Source organism: Vicugna pacos, chromosome 10 (genome assembly GCF_048564905.1).
Source record: "Vicugna pacos chromosome 10, VicPac4, whole genome shotgun sequence".
In the NCBI taxonomy this organism is placed as follows: Eukaryota; Metazoa; Chordata; class Mammalia; order Artiodactyla; family Camelidae; genus Vicugna; species Vicugna pacos.
The window spans coordinates 33,984,717-34,004,902 of record NC_132996.1 but is presented as its reverse complement, the minus strand read 5'-3'; the positions used below and the strand labels follow the sequence as shown (position 1 = coordinate 34,004,902).

Here is a 20,186-nt window from a genome sequence, read left to right as displayed (position 1 = left end):
AATTGGGGGTGGAGGACCCACATGCAGTTTATAGCATTAGGTAAGAGTTCTCTATTTGTGTAGGCATTCTACCACTGACTTCTCAAAGTTATTGTTTCAGAGAAGAAATCTAACGTTAGTCAGATTCCTCTAAAAGTATCCCTAGTTTTTCAGCTTATTTGCTTCTGGGACTCCTACATCCTTGAAACTAAATTATTTTTACAACTGTTACTGACTCAGAAACACAGGTGTCGGGAATCAAAGCAACAGCCAAAGTCCAGCTCAAGTGAGTAAGCTTTCACTGAAGGGTTCTGCACCGTGCAGTCATCTACATTCCAGAGTTCAGACTCACCTCTTCTCGCCGAAACAGCCTCCATCCTACCGTTCCACTTACCCTCCTCCTACCCAACTCCTAGCAGAATCAAGGTTCAAAAACTGATGTGTGTCTTCACACTTTACTATCACACCCTGATGCAATTACACAGACACACACACACAGAGTTTGGGGATGTCAGCATTATTCTGCACACACAAAGAAAATGTGATTTTACAACATACCCGTCTCTACATCATGCTTTTCTCACCTATCTGAATCTCTCTAGGTCAACTGGCACAGAGAGAACTCACTTTTTTCTAGGCTGCATAATGATTCAGTTATGAGTATGTGACAATTTGGTCAACAATCCCTAGACTGATGGATATTTAGGTTATTCTTATTTGTAGCTTTGTTTTATCATTGTTGTTTCTTACCACAACAAGAATGCTGCAATAAACACACTTGTAGACACAATCTTATTTCTTGGGCTTCTCATTTCTACAAGATAGATCTCCAGAAATGAAACTGTTGCATCATGAGCATGTTTTTTTTCCCTTCTGTAAGTGCTTTTAGCAATTCACAATTCCACCAGTAATATAAGAGTGCCCTTTACCCAGCAAAAAACCTCTGCTAAGTATTCCCTCTGTTTTTTTCCCAGCATGGTGCTTGAGGTATTATCTCATTGTCCCTTCGATTTGCATTTCCCTAACATCTTTCACATTGTATTTAGATTTCTTCTTGGATGAGTTATCTATTTATATCCTTTGCCTATTTTCCAACTGGGATATTTATCAGTTTGTAGAGGTATTTAAATATTTTAACATTAATCCTTTATCTGTTTTATATGCTGCAGCTTTTTCCCAGTCTGTCAATCGTCTTTTGTCTTCCTTAATGAAATATTTCCCCACATAATTTTCTAAAGTTTATGCAAGTAAATATGAATTTTTTTCCATTATAGCATCTGCATTTATTGTCTTGGTTTAAGATCTCCCAAGCCACCATTTTATAAGGATGTGGTCCTAAATTTTGTTCTTGTATTGTCTTGTCCATCTTTTACATTTAAATGCTGAATCCATCTGGAATTGATTTTAGTATGTGGAAGGAGTTAAAGTTCTCTCCATTTTCTTCTGGATGGGTAGGGTCAGTTGAACCAGCGCTGGCTTCAAAAGTGTGTTACATGTATAGTCACATAGGGCCTCACATTCATGACCCTGTGTGTCTAGTTTAATACTCAGTCCTTGCCATCTTGAAATTCTTGATAATTTGATCTTTCAGCTTGTGTTTTATAAGTGAATTCCAGTGGGGCAATGAGCAGGAGGTGTGGATCCCCAAGAGAGGGCACCCCTGCTCCACCCTCCCCCACTGATCTTCCTCATACCCCATCTGTTGGTAAAAGGCATGGTCGTCAGACAACAAGTTCTGGGCTCAGCATTCACCAATAATGCTGGGCAAATTTTATAACCAAACTAAGTTGCTTCATCTTCATCTGTAAAATGGGAAAATAATAGTACCTGCTTCCTAGGATTGTTGTGAGGAATAAGTGAGATAATGCATGTAAGTAGGATAAGTGGCAAGCACAGTCCATGACACACAATAAGCACTAAATATATATAAATTTATATATATATAAGTGTATGTATATATGGGCGTGGGTATACACCTCACATAAAAATGAGCTTGTGAGTGAAGTGAGCATTGTCTGCAGGACAGAACCCAGTAAGTCTTAAAATCCCTCAGTCTGGCAGATTCCACACACCTATGGCACTTGAAGCCCCCAAAGACGTTGCTTCAAGTCTAGAAACCAGACAATCAACAAACAGGAGGCCTCTTTTTCCCAAATCAAAGGAGGCTGCTCATCTCATTACCAGAAGTTCTGGAAAAGGTGCCCTCTCGCTGCCTAGCTTACTTGGCCCCAACTAATTAAGGGTCTGGCTGCTGCCCCGCCTCCTTCCTGGGTGGTTTGAGGCGGGGCATGTCTCAAGGAGGCCTCTGCTTGCACCCCCTCCACCACCCACTCCTCCCACTGGAAACAGGAGATGCTGAAGGATGTGCATCCCCCCTGCAGAGCCCAGACAGCTCAGAGGCCCCGCCCCGCCTCACTGTGGCCTGAGGGAAGAGCACCTGCTGGAACAGAGCAAACCCTTGTGACTGTCCCATTAAACTCGGAGCCTCCCAACTGGCTCCCTGGGGGACAATTTTTCTGGGTTAACTGGGGCCAGAGAGCAGAGCAGCAGGGAGAGGTAAGGGCCTTGTCTTCTTAAATGAAGATGCTTAACTAAAACCTTTGCCTTTGCCATCAGCCTGTCCCGGCTTTCCACACCAGCTGGGATCTTTTCCCATGTTCTACATGCATTGGTCCAGATCAGTGGTTTCCAGAACATCAGAATAACTTGGGGAGCTTGGACAAAACGAAATGCTTGGGTTCCGCCCAGGACTAACGGAACCGCCACCTCCAGGGGATGGAACTCAGGGAATCTGTGCTTTTTAGAAGCTCGTGAGGTGATTCCAACGCACAGTGAGGGTTACAATCGACTGTTCTAGACATTTGCTCATAGGTTTGCTGGGTCTTTCTGAAGGAAAGGAGCTGCTGAGTCGCAGACTGTCCCCACTCTTGGCCCTGCGTTCACGCACGCACACACTCGTGCACGCGCGCACCCAGTACAGGGAGCATAGGGAGGTACAGCTGAGCCAGGAGTTCAAGCCCCTCTTCCCAACCCCGCCCCACCCTGGTGAGTTTGGTCATGAGAACAAGAACTACCAGCTGTTCCAGTCCTTACTCTTTACTCAGCTCTCTTCAGAGAGACGAGTGCCTTTGATCTTCTCAGCTGCCTGTGAAGTCCTGATTACTATTCCCAGAAAACGTGAAAAGAGGCTCGTGAGGCTCGTGGTTGTCACAATGATGACACCTCCAAAGATGTCTGCATCTTAATCCCTAGAGTCTGGTGGTTTTGAAAATTCATATAAAACTTTTGAAAAACGTTTGCCATAAAAAGGCTTTGATTAAATAATTCCGTATCTGGGAGTCTATTCCAGGGGAAAAAATTTATAAGAACAAACATTAAAATCCTAATGAGCCAGAATATTTTTGTCACAGAGCTATTTATTTTAAGCAATTAAAACAAATTTCCAAAAATAAGAAAATGTTCAAGTATGGTATATATCCACTCAGTGGATCATGTAATCAATAAAAATGTTTGCTCAGACAATGTACTAATGTGGAAAATAGATTATGATATAATAATATCTAGTGAAAAACCAGGATTTCAAATTGTATAGACAGTATGATTGTAACTATGTAAAAACTTCCTTTAAAAAAGATGGACGTGCATTCATTATGTTTATCTTTCCATAGTTGAACCATGAGTTGTATTTTTCTTCTATTTATCTGAACTGTATTTTATTAATGCTTTATTAATGATATTATGGTGGGCTGAACAGTATAAATAAATATGATGGTAGACCCCCCCCAAAGATGTGCATGCCCTAATCCCCAGAATCTATGAATATGTTCTTACCTGATAAGAGGGACTTTGTGTGTGTGATTAAGGTAGGATCTAGATGTGGCATGTATTGTGGGTTATCCAGGTGAGCCCAGTGTAATCAGAAGTGTCCTTAAAAGAAAGAGGCAGGATCATCAGAGTCAGAAAAGGAGATGTGGTGGTGGAAGCAGGAATAAGAGCGATGTGCCTGGGAGCCAAGGATGCAAGCAGTCTCTAAAAGCGGGAAAAGGCAAGAAGTAGATGCTCCCCTAGCGCCTGCAGAAGGTACACAGCCTTTGATTTTAGCCCTGTAAGATCCATTTCAGACTTCTAACCTCCAAAATTATAAAATAATAAGCTTGTATTGGTTTAAGCCATGGGGTTTGTAGAAATTTGTTACAGCAGTAACAGGAAACTGATTCAAGACTGAAAGAGTTAAAAAAAAAAAAAACCCAAAGTTACACAGCTAGTCCCTGGAGGAGCTGAGACCAGAGCTCATTCTCCTCCTGCTCTAACATTCCAGGGGTCCCCAGAAGCCAAGAGCACCATACCAGGGGAGAAGGGACAGCTGCGCTGTGTGCGTGCACCCCTCCAGGGCGTGGACTGGTTGGTTATACCTCTGTCAGTCCTTGCTATTGGGTTGCCGCACTTCCTCCACAGCCCGCATCCTAGGGGTTGCGGGGTGCTGTATAGGGAAAAATAGAGGGACCAACTTGAATATAAGAGCATTTTCCTTTGGGATCCTCTGCTCCCCAGCCACCAATATCTTTACAGTAAATGACTATCCATAGCAACAAGGTCTGAATTCTAAAACAGATGAAAAGCTGACAATAAATATCTAAAAGCAGAGTGTGAGTTTTACCACTTTTAAAACTGCCTGCAATTGCTAAAAGGACTGAATTTCTTTTTAAAGAGAAACATTAGTCATGGAATTGTAGCATTTTAGAGCTGTGAACTTTGAATGCCTACTGCTTGGTGTTATTTATATATTTGGGTGCCCTACCATATTTCAGAAAGGTTTAACACACTCGTACTGCAAATGCCTTTCTAAGCAGCACTGTGTTGTGGATCAGAGGTGGAAACTGTAGATGTGCAGGGAAGAGTCCTTGCCTGGGAGAGAGAAACTCAGGACTCCAATTCCTAGCTCTGCTGCCAATTTGAGTATGATCTGAGTTCACTTCATTTCCTCCATGATGCTATAGTGGGAGGCACTACAGAGGAGAGGCTGAGTCAGAGATCTCGGCTACAAGCAACAGAAAGGACTCTGGCTAAATTAAGCAGAAGGGAATTTACTGCTCCTATTGAAGGATCAGAATCAAGGCAAGCTGGAATACCTGGCTTGAACTAGACCTGCTATGAACCTAAGGTAGCTAAGCCACCAAAACCCAAGCAACACTCCATACAGTGGCCCAGTCAGCAGGAGGCTGCTGTTGCCCCTAACAATCTCCCACCAATCCAGCTTATCCTTGCAACATTTGCTCCAGACTCTATGAAAATAATCAATCCCATTGGCTGAGCAAAGATTACGGCACATCCCACCTAACCCCCACCCGTCACCCGCTACCCACCCCCCAACATGGGCACCCAGTGGAAGAATTTAAGCTCTTTGGATTTTGGCTTTTAAAATGGGAGAGTACACCCAAATGTTCATAGCAGCACTATTTACAATAGCCAAGACATGGAGACAGCCTAAATTTTCCATCAATGGATGAATGGATAAAGAAGAGGTGGTATATTTATACAATGGAATACTACTCAGCCATAAAAACTGACAACATAACGCCATTTGCAGCAACATTGATGCTCCTGGAGAATGTCATTCCAAGTGAAGTAAGCCAGAAAGAGAAGGAAAAATACCATATGAGATCGCTCATATGTGGAATCTAAAAACGAAAACAAAAACAAACAAACAAAGCATAAATACAAAACAGAAACAGACTCATAGACATAGAATACAAACTTGTGGTTGCCAAGGGGGTGGAGGGTGGGAAGGGATAGACAGGATTTCAAAATTGTAGAATAGATAAACAAGATTATACTGTATACCACAGGGAAATATACACAAGATCTTATGGTAGCTCGCAGAAGAAAAAATGTGACAATGAATATATATATGTTCATGTATAACTGAAAAATTGTGCTCTACGCTGGAATTTGACACAACATTGTAAAGTGATTATAAATCAATAAAAAATGTTAAAATAAATAAATAAATAAATAAATAAATAAATAAATAATTATTTTAAAAATGGAAGAGTACAAGGGCAGACCATGTGAGGAAAGTAACACCTTTACAGTGCTGGTTCTCAAAGTGCGGTCTGGGGACCAGAAGCATCAGGGGCATCTGAGAACTTTTTAGAAACAGACATTTTCAGGCCCCATATCAGGTCTACTGAATCTGAAACTCTGGGGTGAGGCTCAGCAATCTGTTTCTACAAGCCCTCCAAGCAATCTTGATACACACCAGTTTGAGAACCATTGCCCTACAAGAGATCCAAATACTACATAAAAGGTTGAATGTTGGTCATCGTACCAAAAAATAACAATTGCTCAGTATATAGGTTAAAACCTAGAGTGTGGACCCAGATTGGCAAGGAAACTAAAGTAACATATTGGGGCAAAGGGCCACTTTAGCCTTTCTTCTTACTGATGTGTGATGTGGTGTGCTTGCAAACACAGCTTCAAAACAAATCCCCCACCCCTCCTTCCAACTGCATTGCTTCCCCTGTGCCCACCAACAAGAACTCTGGACCCTCCTGTTCTTCAGCCCCTACTCCAGCCTCCTTCCTGCCCTCCCTCACATTATTCAACCCAGGAAGAGACCCTCCTCTCTGCAAATCTAAAACCTTCCTGTCCCCTTCCTTCAGACAATCCTAATGAAATTTCAATGTCAGAACTGTACATTGGGACTCTTGGAAGCAAACAAACCACCATCCTCTGGCATTCTGTCCCCTCTGCCCTTCAGGCCATAGTGCACCTCTAGCTCCAGCAGCTAGAAGCTGGCTTTAGGGTCCTCTCAGCCAGGCAGAGACGGGAAGTCCGCGGTCTGGAAGGTTTAGACTGAGCTGGAGGGACACCATGTGGCCATACTCTGTATGACACATCAAGCCAGGAGGCTCTGTTCTGTATATGGTGTTTCGGAAGGACTATGAAACGATGACACTAAGGATATTCTTTTGAGAATAAAAAAAGACCGAAGTTCACCCACAGTCATGCTAACAAGATGATTTTTGTTTGTTCCTACTCTTAAGTATGTTCTGACGATTACAACCACAGCACCCACTCCATGAAGCATCCCTTTATTTTCCATAGATCTGATCATCAGCATTTTCCATGCTCATTCGAGGATTTTGCAGTCGTTCTCTTAAGTGACAGTCAATGTTAGTGCGACGAAATGGAATGAAAAGGCACTAAGTCGTCTGGTAGGCATGTGGTGAAGCGCCCCATGTCGGAGTGACACAGGCAGAGGTTCAAAACCCGGCTCTGCTGCTTACTGTGTGATCTCAGGCATGTTTCCTAACCCTTCTGTATCTCAATTTCCTCATCTCTGAAATGGGAGAGGTAGAGAATATTACCTACTGTATAGGGTTGTTATGAAAACGAAATAACAATGTGTGAGGAACACTTAACACGGGACCTGGCCACAGACTTGACATCAGCATCATTATCATTTTTAAATGTATCCCCATGGGAACCATCACAACTGAAATCAGCTGAAGACCTCTCTTGGCTGGGAGCCCTGAAATGGCAAGCCCATGAGTTGACTCATAGCTGGAAAACCATAAAATACGGCAGCCTAGACTTTAGAGACTAGAACCTTGGAGCAGGCAGATGGGATTCTGGGCTAGGTCCCAGGCCCTCACTCCTTAGCATCACTACCAAGCCACAAGTTCCTCGTCCGTCCCGCTTCTCCCAGTTGCTGCAGGCCCCAGGCGCCTCACCTACAAAGAAAAGAGGAGTTTACCTACCACCGCCTTGATCTAAAACACAATGTGCTCAGAAATGTAGAAACAAGCTTAGGATTCTCTCCAGGACACATTACCCTCATGAGGTCCTGGAGATTCATTTGAGGACAGCTTGACTTATAACTGCATAAAATCTGCCATGTTCCCCTGCCTAGAAATTTCTCGCTACAGGAAATCTTCTTGCTGCCAAGTGAGCCCCACTGAACAAAAGGAAACAGAAGGAAGAAAAACCCAGAGACCCTCTAGAAGAGGGTGTCAGGGGATTCTCTCTCGCCAGCATCCTCCAGGGCCAGAAAGCCATTTGGTGAACAAGTCTCCATGAGATCCCTACTGTGCATCAGGCCAGGGGCTAGAAGATAACTTCAATCCTGCCTCTCTCCTCCAGGACTCACTGTTTTGTAGGGCACAGGCAGTGGGGGAGACACAGACACATACGGCAACAATTCTGATAGTCTTCATAAGTCCTAGAATCCAGGAATGTTCAAGGTGCAGTGGGAAGAGAAGTGAGCCATTAATTCTGCTCTGAACAATCAGGGAGGGCTTCACAGAGGAGATGTCTTTTAAAGGTGGATGAGGTTACAGGCCGTAAGACTAAAGCAGGGCTGGATCCATTAGAAAGCTGTTTATTATACTGCACACAAAAAGGCCTGCACTAGGACAGGGCCTTGAGCTAGTGTGGAGGGAAGAGGTGCGTCAGAACTGCCTGAGGGAGCAAGTTAAAATACAGATTCCCAAGCCCTGCCTGAAGACCCAGATCTAGTAAGTTTGAGGAGGGGCCCAAGAATCTGATTATTTAGCAAGCCCCACCCCCAGGGTGATGCTCTAGCAGGTAATCCACATTCCCACCACTCTCCTTAACCCCACAACCATCCTAGTCCCCCTCTTTCTCAGGGCCTCTGTGGCCACTGCCTGGGAGCTTCCTCCCATTCTGCTCCCTTGGCAAATGCCTGCTTCTCCTTTAAGACGCAGCAGCTCAAACACTAATAGGTAAACCCTTTCAGATTGCTCTGTCCAGGCACCAAATTAGTCATTTATACAGATGGTTTCATTTAATCCTCAAAACAACCCTAAAGAGCAGGTCTCCTAATAAACCCCACTTTCCAGATGAAGAAATTAAGGCACGGAGAAGTTAAGTAAATGTCCCCCCCCCCCCCCCGCCCCCGACCCTGGTTGTGCGGCTGGGATGTGTGTTTGGTCTGTATCCTCCACTTTCAATGAGTGGCTGAGGCCATGTCTCTGTGGCCCTGGAGCCTGGGGCAGTACTCAGCACATTGCAGTTGCTTAGTAAATATTTGCAGAATAAATAAAAGAATAAACAAACACTACCTCCTTCCGTCTGTGACCTTCAGCCTCTGCCCTCCCCACTCCCACATCCTCTGCTCCAGGCTTGCCACCTCCAGGAAGTACTCAACAGCCCCTGAGCACAGCCTGCCCAGTTGTTGACTAAGTAACCAGAGGACCAAGGAATGTGCTTCCCCTCTTTGCTGAGCCTTTTTATTCGGTGGTGTGGGAGAAGAAACTCTCTTTCTCTCAACTGCCAGACTGGCCTCAGTCTCCTCCTCCCTGGGCTGCGTCCAAGCCTCTCCCACTTGGCCTCTCCCACGCAACGGCCTCCCCTCCCTCTCTTCCTCTCCCTCTGGCTCTGGCTCCTCACCCCACCTGCCTTTTCTGCTCCCCTCCCTGCATTCTTCCCCCTTCCCTTACCCCTGGTCTCCCTCTCATTTCAGCTTGGATTCCCCCCATTTTCCTTCTCTCCCCTACCTCATCTCCTTCCTCCTCTTTCCTCCCCACCCGACTCCTCCCTCCCTCCCCCGTCTCTCCCTCTCAGTCTCTGTTTGTGTGTCTCTCTTTGTGTCTGTCTCTCTCTCTGCTTCCCTCTCTGTCTTTCTGTTTCTCTCTCCTCTCTTCCCCTCTCTTTCCCGTCCTCCTCTTCTCCCCTCCCTTCAGGGCCCTGCCTCTCTCCCCTCCCGATCCAGCACCATTTCCTCTCTGGCCTCTCCCACACTCCCTGAAGGAGGTCAGCTGGCTGCACGGGCTCCCTCCTCTCGGCAGAGCCTCCAGGCCTGGGGCCTCCGGGCCCTCCCGAAGCCTCTCCGCTGGCACCCCTCAGGCCCCCTTTTCCTCTGAGTCCTCATTAGGGCCCTCTCCCCTGAGACCATCCCCCGCTTCCTCCTGAGGGCCACCTCCCCAGCCTGCTGGGGACTGTCCTCCCCAAGCCGCCCCAGCTCTGCCCCCCCAGCTCCCTGCACTGGGGAAAAGAGGGGGTGTGCTATTCCCGGGGCTGGGCCCTGGGTCCTGCCAGGCTGGGCCCTAGGCCCATGGTCCCCTACTTGCCCCCTCTGCTGCATTCAAGGAAACTGTAGAAATCCTGGAGCAGGATCCAAAAGGGCTGGTCCTGACTGGGAGCCACCAAGTGAGGGGCCCAGGAGCCTCCACACCTCACGTAGCCACCTTGTCTACGCTGCTTAACAGCCCTTCACACAGGCATCTTTGAGCCGCAGCCTTAGGCCTTCCCTGGCTTGTGGAGGCCAGGGGAAGTCCTGCCCCCCTGAGCAGAGAGGGGTGAGAAGGAGCAGTGGGGTGCATCCTGACCCGACTTGGGCTGCGGGGGCCAGCCGGGCTCTCTGAGAAGGGCAGAGGTGCAGGGAGTTCAGGACTGTTCCTCGGTGTCCTCAGAGCTGCCGGCAGAATTTGTTCCCAGGGCAGAAGCTGTCATGGTGACTCCAGTCTTTGAGGTGATGGGGGGTGCCCAGAGCCAGAGAGCATAGAGAACCAGCTGCGAGGCAAGAGGAGAGCTCCTACAGCCAGTACCCTAAAACCTTCAAGCCGTTCACTCTGTTCTCTTCAGTAAACACTCTGCTGAGAGCCCGATGTGTGCCAGATTCTGGGTACCAGAGATAAGCAAGACGTTGTCCTTGCCCTCCAGGGGCTGGTGGGAGAGGAAAACAAGTCAGCAGCAAATACAGTGTGGTCAATGCAGTCATAGAAATGGATAATTATGAAAGGAAACATTTATTGAGCATATATTAAATGCTGTAAACTGGCCTAAGCATTTTACCTGTTATTTTATTTCACTCCTCATCTGCTCAAAAGATATTATTATCTCCATTTTACAGATGAGGAAACTGAGGCTCAGTTATATAACCTAATTGCACAGCTTACAAATAGTGGAGCTAGGATTCCTAGACTGCCTAGTTGTCCCCAGATGACTACTCCCTACTGATATCAGGTAGTATGGGTAAACAGTTACCACCAGAGGTTGTTGAGGGTTGGGGTACAAGTGAGTAGAGTGGATGGGAAGGCTTCAGAGAGAAGGTGAGGCCTGCTGGGGTTTTGAAGGATGAATAGGAGCTCCCCTGGCAGCCAAAGAACACAAAGGCAATCCAGGCCAATGAATGGTGTGTGCAGTCTCCTTTGATTTGTTGCAAATTTTTTCTCTATGAATTGTTTTAAAGCTATTCAAATTCCAACAGACATTTATTTACTAAGCCCCTACTATGTGGGAAGTGCTTTTTTTTAAATTGAACTATAGTTGATTTATGATGTTAGTTTCAGGTGTACAGCATAATGATTCAATATTTTTGTAGACTATACTCCATTTAAAGTTACTATAAAATATTGGCTATTTTCCCTTTGCTATACAATAGGTCATTGTGGCTTTTTTGTTATCTATGTAGTAGTTTGTACCTTTTAATCCTCTGTCCCTAGTTTGCCCCTCCCCTAATCTCTCTCCCCACTGGTAACCACTAGTTTGTTCTCTATATCTGTGAGTCTGTGTCTGTTTTGTTACATTCATTCATTTATTTTTTAGATTCCACATATAAGTGATAACATACAGTATGTCTTTCTCTGTCTGACTTATTTCACTAAGCATAATACACTCTAGGCAGAATTTCATTCTTTTTTATGGCTGAGTAATATTCTATTGTATATGTATACCACATCTTTATTCATTCATCTGTTGATGGACACTTAGGTTGTTTCCGTATCTTGGAAATTATAAATATGCCACTATGAACGTTGGGGTGCATGTATCTTTCCAAATTAGTGTTTTTGTTTTCTTCAGATAAATACCCAGCAGTGAATTGTTGGATCTGTGGTAGTCTATTTTTAGTTTTTTGAGTAATGTTCATATTGTTTTTTTCATAGTGGCTGCAGCAATTTACAGTCCCACCAACAGTGTACAAGGGTTCCCTTTCTTCCACATCCTCGCTAACATTTGTTATTTGTAGACTTTTTGATGATAGCCTGTTCTGACCCGAGTGAAATGATATTTCATTGTGGTTTTGATTTGCATTTCTCTGATGATTAGTGATTTTGAGCATCTTTTCATGTGCCTGTTGGCCATCTGTGTATCTCTTTTGGAAAAATGTCTATTCAGGTCTTCTGCTCACTTTTTAATCATGTTGGTTTGTTTTTCTTTTTTTATATTGAGCTGTATGATCTGTTTTATATTTTGGAAATTAGTCCCTTATCAGCCATTATTTGCAAATAGTTTCTCCCATTCAGTAGGTTGTCCTTTCATTTGTTGATGATTTCCTCTGCTGGACAAAAGCTTTTAAGCTTAATCAGGTCCCATTTATTTATTTTTGCTTTTGTTTCCTTTACTTAAGAGATATATCCAAAAAAATATATTGCTATGATTTATGACAAAGAGTGTTCTTCCTAGGTTTTCCTCTAGCTTTATGTTTTCTGGCCTTATTTTTAGATCTTTAATTCACTTTAAGTTTATTTTTGTATATGGTTTAAGAATATGTTCTCATTTCATTCTTTCACATGTGGCTGTCCAGTTTTTCTGGCATCACTTATTGAAGAGACTATCTTTTCTCCATTGTATATTCTTGCCTCCTTTGTCTTAGATTAAGTGACTATAGTGTGTGGGTTTACTTCTGAGCTCTCTAATCTGTTCCATTGAACTATGTGTCTGTTTTTGTGCCACTACCATACTGTTTTGATGACTATAACTTTGTAGTATAGTCTGAAATCAGGGAGTGGGATACCTCCAGTTTGTTCTTCTTTCTCAAGATTGTTTGGGTTATTCGGGGTCTTCTGTGGTTCCATATAAATTTTAGGATTATTTACTTGTTCTAGCTCTGTGAAAATTGTCATGGGTATTTTGATAGGGAGTGCATTAAATCTGTAGTTTGCTTTGGGCAGAATGGGCATATTAACAATGTTAATTCTTCCAATCCATCTAATGAACTTTTAAAATCTGAATTTCTTGTCACTAAAAATTGCAAGTAACTTAGTTAATATTCAATTCAGAAATTTTCTTAAGATCCCAACATGAGTGGGCTCATTAAAAAAAATGTCAATTAGAACTTAACAGTAATACTAAAGACAAGTCTAAAGAGGGAAAAAAAAATCCCCATAATGCCACCATCCTAACACAGCTTTTTTAGTCACTCTGTTTGCTCCCAATTCTTACCAATAAATGCCTAAGCATTTAACATGAACACAATGGAAGAGAGTACCACTAATTTGCTCCATTAATGTGGCCAAGCAAATGTCAGTCTTTGATGGGATTTACGAACATCCTCTGAGTCGCTGTTTGTTCGTTAGCAAAATTTCTCGAATTCTCTGAGTCACTGTTTTTATGTAGGAGAAACAGTCAATATCTGTATGGAAGTCATTCATTTCTTGCTTTACAAAGAAGACACAGCCAGGGTACATGCCCTTGCTCCCATAAGAGACTGAGTCTTTACCTGGTGGCCGAGGCCCCAGCCTCCTTCTTGCTCCCCAAAGCTTACGCTAGTGTCAGGTAACCATGCCTCCCAAAACAACCCACCAAGTACACTCCTATTTCTGGCTCTTTGCTCTTCCCCTTCCCCACTGCCTCCAGTATCTTTCCTCGTCTCTCTGCTTTCCTCAGATGTTTTCAGCCTCCATTCTTAGGATCCAAATGAAGTCCCAATTTGTCAGTGAAGCTTTTTTCAGAATCCTCAGGGGTTCCTCCTGCCTCTGAGTCCTTCTAGTTCCAGCAATCAACACCACTCATTGCTTTACGCTGTTTTATCCTTTACAAACATGCTCCGTCTCCTAGAATCTGAAGATCTTAAAGGCAAGGGCTATATCTGATTTCTCCTCCCCTGCCTTCTGCCCAGAGCTGACACTTCACAAAATGTGTGTTGATTATGATGATGCTATTCTTATGTTATACAAAACTCCAGAATTTCTAGCCATAAGAAAAGAGTGAGGATTTGAAGTCAGAATAAGCCAGGTTCAAATCCTAGTGCCTCCATTTATTAATGATGTGACCTCGGGAAAGCTGCTGAACCTCTCTGGGCCTTAGTTTTCTCATCTGTAAAATGGGGGCAGTAACAGAGCTACTGGAAGGGTCTAATGAGGTAATACTTCGCACAATGTAAAAAGTGCTTAGTACATCATAAGCACTGAATGCATAGTTGATGCTATTCTTTTTTTTAACTACTAATAACAATGAAAAATAACAGGAGACTAGAGTTTGCAAAGAGATTTCAAAGAGCATTAGTTTAATCAAAATCATTATCCACCAACATCATGAAATTATCCATCAAAGAATTTCACATTAAAAACTGGTGACAATTCATTGGTTTCTAGGGACTTTGCACTTGAGTTGAATTCCATAGCTCTGAGATTTCACTATCCAGTGCCAAATGTCTGTGACCCCTGCTCAGAGTTACCAAGGATACCCTAATTTGAATAGTCATTATGTTGTTTCCATATCTCTGAATGACCCCCAAGCTAATTCCGTCTCCTAGAAAGTTGGAACTGGGAGTAACTCCAGCGACTGCCCCTTGTTCTACAGACAAGGAGTGGCAGCCCACACAGAGCCACCTGGCAGGTATGTGACAGCCAGAATTTTGAACCCCAATATCCCAACCTCCAGTTCAGAGCTCAGCATTTGCCACATCATGCTGACTCCTTGGAGAAAGAGCAGCTCTGGGAGACTTGTGACCTATTCACTAGGGGCACTGGGATTTGATCTCAGTGAATTTATTCCCATGAGCTCCACTGAGCGGCCATAGCTACAGTGGCTACTACTTAATTATTCCATTTTCTGATAGTGAGAATAGTTCCTGCACAAAGATGCTGAACAATAGCTACAATGTGCGTCTTCTCTCAAGCGTTCATGCTCAGTATTTGAATACAGCCTCTATGTTGGAACTCAAGTAACCTCACTGCTTTAAAAGGTAGGTCTGGGGACTATAATAGAGTCACCAAACCTCCTGGGATTCATACGTAGAGTCACTTGTGTGAGTGGAAGAAAGCAGGATTAAAAAAAAAAAGTTAGCATAGATGCATGCCATGCTCCTGGCACACTGTGGGCCCAAATATGTGGTGTTTCACTGCTATGGGTTCACCAAGGAGGAAAGCAAAGTAGGGAAACAGTGTTTGTTGAGTGAGTAACTGATTACCAACGGTGTAATTCACTAATCAGATGACAGATTGTAGGAGGTGCTGGCATGGAGAACTCACAGTAAAATCTACCCAGGGCTGCACCTTGCCTGAATCAAATTTTATAGTCATGACAGCCTCGTAAGGGCATTGGGCAGGAAGTGTCCATCCCTCCTGAGCAGAAATATGCTTTTTTTTGTTTGGGTTTTTGGTTGTTGTTGTTGTTAGTGGAAGTACTAGGGATTGAACCCAGGACCTCATGCATGCTGCTAGGCATGTGCTCTCACTAAGCTATACCCTCCCCCCAGCCATAACTCTTATCCAGAGACTCTGGCTCAGTGTGGCTTTATCACAAGTCTAGCCCTGACCTCCTCCCCACCCAGGTGACCTCAGAGCCTTTTACTCATGATTCATAGCCGAAACACATGACAATAACCCTGAGTGCCAGCGCCCTACACTGGCTGCCATCACAGAGTCTGGAACCCACCATGAAGCCCCCTCTAGAAACAGCGGTGTGTGCAATTCCCCTCAGGCTAACTTTCTGGGTTAGCGTTGCATCTACAGATACAGAGAGTCCCAGACAGGCCCATGGAGCACTTCCTGTGCACCAGGGACTTGGCTGAATGTTTGATAGGCATTATCTTATTCTTCCAATAGCCAAATGAGGATTTCATTTATTCTATTGTGTATGTGATTTCATTACATCCTATTGTGTACGTGAGGAAATGGAAATCAAAGATCAAGTAGCTGGTCTGAGGTCACACAGTGAACAGGTGGCAGGCTAGGATTGGGGCCCAGATGTGTCTGACTCCAAGCTTCTAGGCTCTGTGCTCTCCAGCAGCCTTTGTCACATGGTCCTTCATTGCTGAGGGACAGCACTGGGCACCTGTGTATGAAGACCAGGCAGGCAGGACTAGCGGCAGATGGAGCTGCTCTTAGCTGAGCTTCATTCAGCCATCTGCTCGTCCATCCAGCAGAGGGTGGTAACTACTGCAGGCGGCGGGGGGGTGGTTGCTGTGGCAGGAATCAACAGCACAGAGGTCCACTCCTTGGCAGGAGGACTTTGAAGACAAACAAGGACTTACTTTGGAGGCTGCTCAGTCTGCAGCCCACATGTGTTCACTTTGACCTGCAGAGGTCATCTTTACCAGGAACCTCAGGGCTGGACCTAATTGGCTTTTGAGTCCCAGATCATGTAAAGTCCAGAGCACAAGGCCAAGTGCCAGTGCTGTTGATCCCAGGCTAGATGTTTGTCCCAGGGAAACTTCAAAGTACAGTGGAGGAATCCAAAACTTCTCCTTCCCACCTGTCTGGAATTGCTTCTCGGCTACACCCTTGCATGACTCACTAGTAGCAATATTTCTGAGCGCTTATAATTCAAGTGCAAGTGCTTGGTGTTTCAGTTACCAGCTTAACCTGATCGAGAAGGGCTGGAAGGGCCTGAACAAGTTCTGCTTAGTAGACCCAACCACCCTCCAACACTCCTCATACCATCAATGATATTTTCTTCCTTCTGATGGGAAACCATTGGGATTAGAACATCACGGCTGCCCCTTGTGCTGAAGTCACACCAAGTCTGTGGGCACCCTTTCAGAAGACTGTACTTCTTGTAACCAAAGGAACATGTGGTGGATGCAGGATTTCTGTAATAACCTCTCTGTGTCCAAAAATTGTATTCACTTGTACTTTAAATATTCTTGTTAAGGATGGAAAAATATTTATAATATTAAATTGACTTACAATATTAAAAAAAATGTTTAAACTTAATTTCCAAATAATAAGGAAAGGCTTAAGTAAAATATGGTATGTTCACTCAATGGAATATTATGTAGTCAACAAAGATGTTTGCTTAGGCTATGTACTAACATGGAAAATGAACTACGGTATAATATTTAGTGGAAAAACAAGGTTTCAAATTGTATACACAGTATGATTATAACTATCTAAAACTGTTCATTTTTAAAAAGATGGAAGGAAATATTCATTATGTTTATCTTTCAGTGGTCAAACCATGAATTACGTTTTTCTTCTTTCCATTTTTCTGAACGGTATTCTATTAATACTCATGAGTGAATATTATGGTAGGCCAAATAGTATAAATGAGTAGTATTGTAGACTCCCCAAAGATGTCTGTATCCTTATCCCCAGAGCTGGTGAATATGTTAGCTTATACAGTAAAAGGGGCATTGTACATGTGATTAAATTAAGGATCTCAAGACAGGCCTGAATTATCTGGCCCAATGCAATCATAAAGGTCTTTTTAATTTAATTTAATTATTTATTTTTTATTGAAGTTTAGTTGATATACAATGATTCAGGTGTACAGCAAAATGATTCAGCTATACATACTTATGTATATATATAAAATAAAAAATTATTTTTCAGATTCATTTCCATTATATGTTATTACAAGATATTGAATATAGTTCACTGTGCTATACAGTAGGTCCTTGTTGTTTATATAGTACTGTGTATCTGTTAATCACAAATTCCTAAATTATTTATTATTATTATTCCAAATTCCCTGCCTTTTTCCTGTGGTAACCATAGTTTGTTTTCTATGTCTGTGAGTCTATCTCTATTTTGTAAATAAGTTCATTCGGATCATTTTTTTAGATTCCACATATAAATGATATCATATGATACTTGTCTTCCTGTGTCTGACTTACTTCATTTAGTATGATAATCTCTAGGTCCATCCATGTTGCTGCAGGTGGCAGGCTTTCATTCTTTTTTATGGCTGAGTAGTATTCCTTTGTGTACATATACCACATCTTTTTTATCCATTCATCTGTTGATGGACATTCAGGTTGCTAATCACATAGGTCCCTTATAAGAGGAAGACAGGAGTGTTAGAGAAGAAGGCAATGTGATGACAGAAGCAGGGGCTATAGTCATATCTGAAGATGCTTCACTGCAGGCTTTGAAGAGGAGAGGAAGGGACCCTGAGCCAAAGAACACAGGCCACCTCTAGAAGCTGGAAAAGGCAAGGAAACAGATTTTCCCCTAGAGCCTCCAGAAAAAACACAGCCCTGCTAACACCTTGATTTTAGGACTTCTGATCTCCAGAGCTGTGAGATAATACATTTGTGTTGCCTTAAGCCACTAAGTTATAGTTATTAGTTATTGCAGCAACAGGAAACAAATACAAATATATACCATTATTATGGTGGAAAAAAACATTTTTGGGTTAAAACTGGCTTTATTTGATTAAAAGAAACTTTAAAGATAATGTGTGAGTTAATATTTGTAGTCCAGTAATATTACTTCATCATTTAGGTGTCACAAAATATAAAGTGCCATAGAGCTTTGTGTGTTTCTTATTAAGTTGTCTCAGTTTTCCACTCTCCCTGTCAACACGGAAATGCCTCACTACAGAGCAATAAACATTGGATTTGGGTTAAGTTGCTTAATAATGAAATCTAGTACACAAACGTCTGAGAAGCAGACAACAAGCAGCAGGAAGGAGCTGTTTAAAAAAAAAAGGAATGAAGTCAATGAATCATAAACAAAACACCTCCTGAGTTGAGCAACTTCAGATTTATGCAAACTCAACACTGCACAAAAATTTCCAAAAGGCACATAATACAATTTTAAAGAAAGAGAAACGTCTAATATAGTTAGTGGGCAATGGAAATACAGAACAGCTGTTATTATCTCCGCACTTGCTTCTGGCCTGTTCTCCCTTCAGTTCAGTGTCTTGTGCCATCTCAGCCTCCTGGTTTGATTTCATGTTGACCAGTCCTGCATCTGCTGCTCTGATCTTGGTGTTTCAGGTCACCCGGAGTGTCTGGTTCCTGGCCTTCGGCTCCCCCTTCAACATCCTCACCTTACACTCCAGATTTGCTCTGCCCATTTTCTACATTGGGCACTATTTCTGGTCTTAACCAGCTCACCTCTGAAGATCCAACCTCCAGTCTTGGGTTCTAGGAGACTATGTGGTGGGGGGTGGGTGTGAAGGGTGGATGAAGATGAGAAAGTGAACAACTTTAGACCAGTGGGCAAAATTATCTTTGAAATAGGGGAAGAAGAGAGAGGAATGAGGGAGAAGGGGAAGAAGAAATGGAAGGAGAGTAGGGAGGAGTGGGGGACACAGAAAGGGAAGAGAGAAGGAAAAATAGGGAACAGAACTGTATAACATAGAACAGTTACCAGTTACCTTAGGGGGAAAATACTGAGAAAGCTGTGGAAACCATTCCGTGACACACGATATGTTTTCATAAATCCTCATTTTAGGTAAATGGCTAACTAGCTGACTTGGCTTATGTGTGAACTGGCTTTCGTGAGTTGGCCTGTTTTCCAAGTGTGCCCTAGCACACACACACATGTACACCACGTGGCAGTTTCACACATCCCAAAGTGGGGGAACGGGCCTTGGGCCATCCTTGTGTGGAGACAGTCTGCTCAGATCCCCTAATTAGCTGGTTCTGCCGGCACTCATCAAGCTGCCTTCTCATTATAATGTGGCTTTTCGTGTAGATTTTCCCACCGGGAGAGGACAGGCTGACCCGCAAGTGGGCGTATTCTGGTCCCACTGGCAGTTACTCTGCATGGAAATTAACAAATCAGCGTTCTCTTGGGAATTTGACTTGCTTGTCCATTCTCCAGAGTCTAAAAAATATTTTTACTGCACTAAAAATAGCTGTGTCGGTGTTTTAGTTAAGGCAATTCAATGAAACCCAGTTTAGGTAGCATTAGCACGATGCAGGAATTTATTATAAGATGGTAGTGGTATGTCCCAGAACTCAAGGGCAGACAGGGCAGTTAGGACTAGACTCAGAAACAAGAAAGCAGTCAGACCCGAAGCTGCTGCCCTTGCTCTTGGTCTGCATCTCACATACCCGCAACTGCCCTCTTGTTCCTCACACTCTCAGGAAGCGTGGACCTCATTTCTGTTTTCCTCTTCACACCTGCTTCATTTTTTTTCGCTCTACAGATGGACTTCCTCCACGTCTCAGACATGCAGCAGAAGAAGGCTACCTCTCACCTGCCTCAGCACCAGCAACCAAAGGAGACAAGCATCTGTGAGTCCCAGTTCTAAATTCCTGTAAACAGAATCCAATTGGCCCA

At 43.5% G+C, this 20,186-nt stretch overlaps 1 protein-coding gene across 1 annotated transcript in view; it reads left to right on the top strand.

Annotated features, from left to right (window-relative positions):
- Positions 1–20,186, top strand: part of ZBED5 (zinc finger BED-type containing 5) — an 83,608-nt gene that overhangs the window by 26,681 nt on the left and 36,741 nt on the right. The window contains exon 2 of the mRNA XM_072969507.1: positions 20,053–20,140. The gene's annotated coding sequence lies outside the window, so the exon portion shown is untranslated. The remainder of the gene's footprint in view (positions 1–20,052; positions 20,141–20,186) is intronic.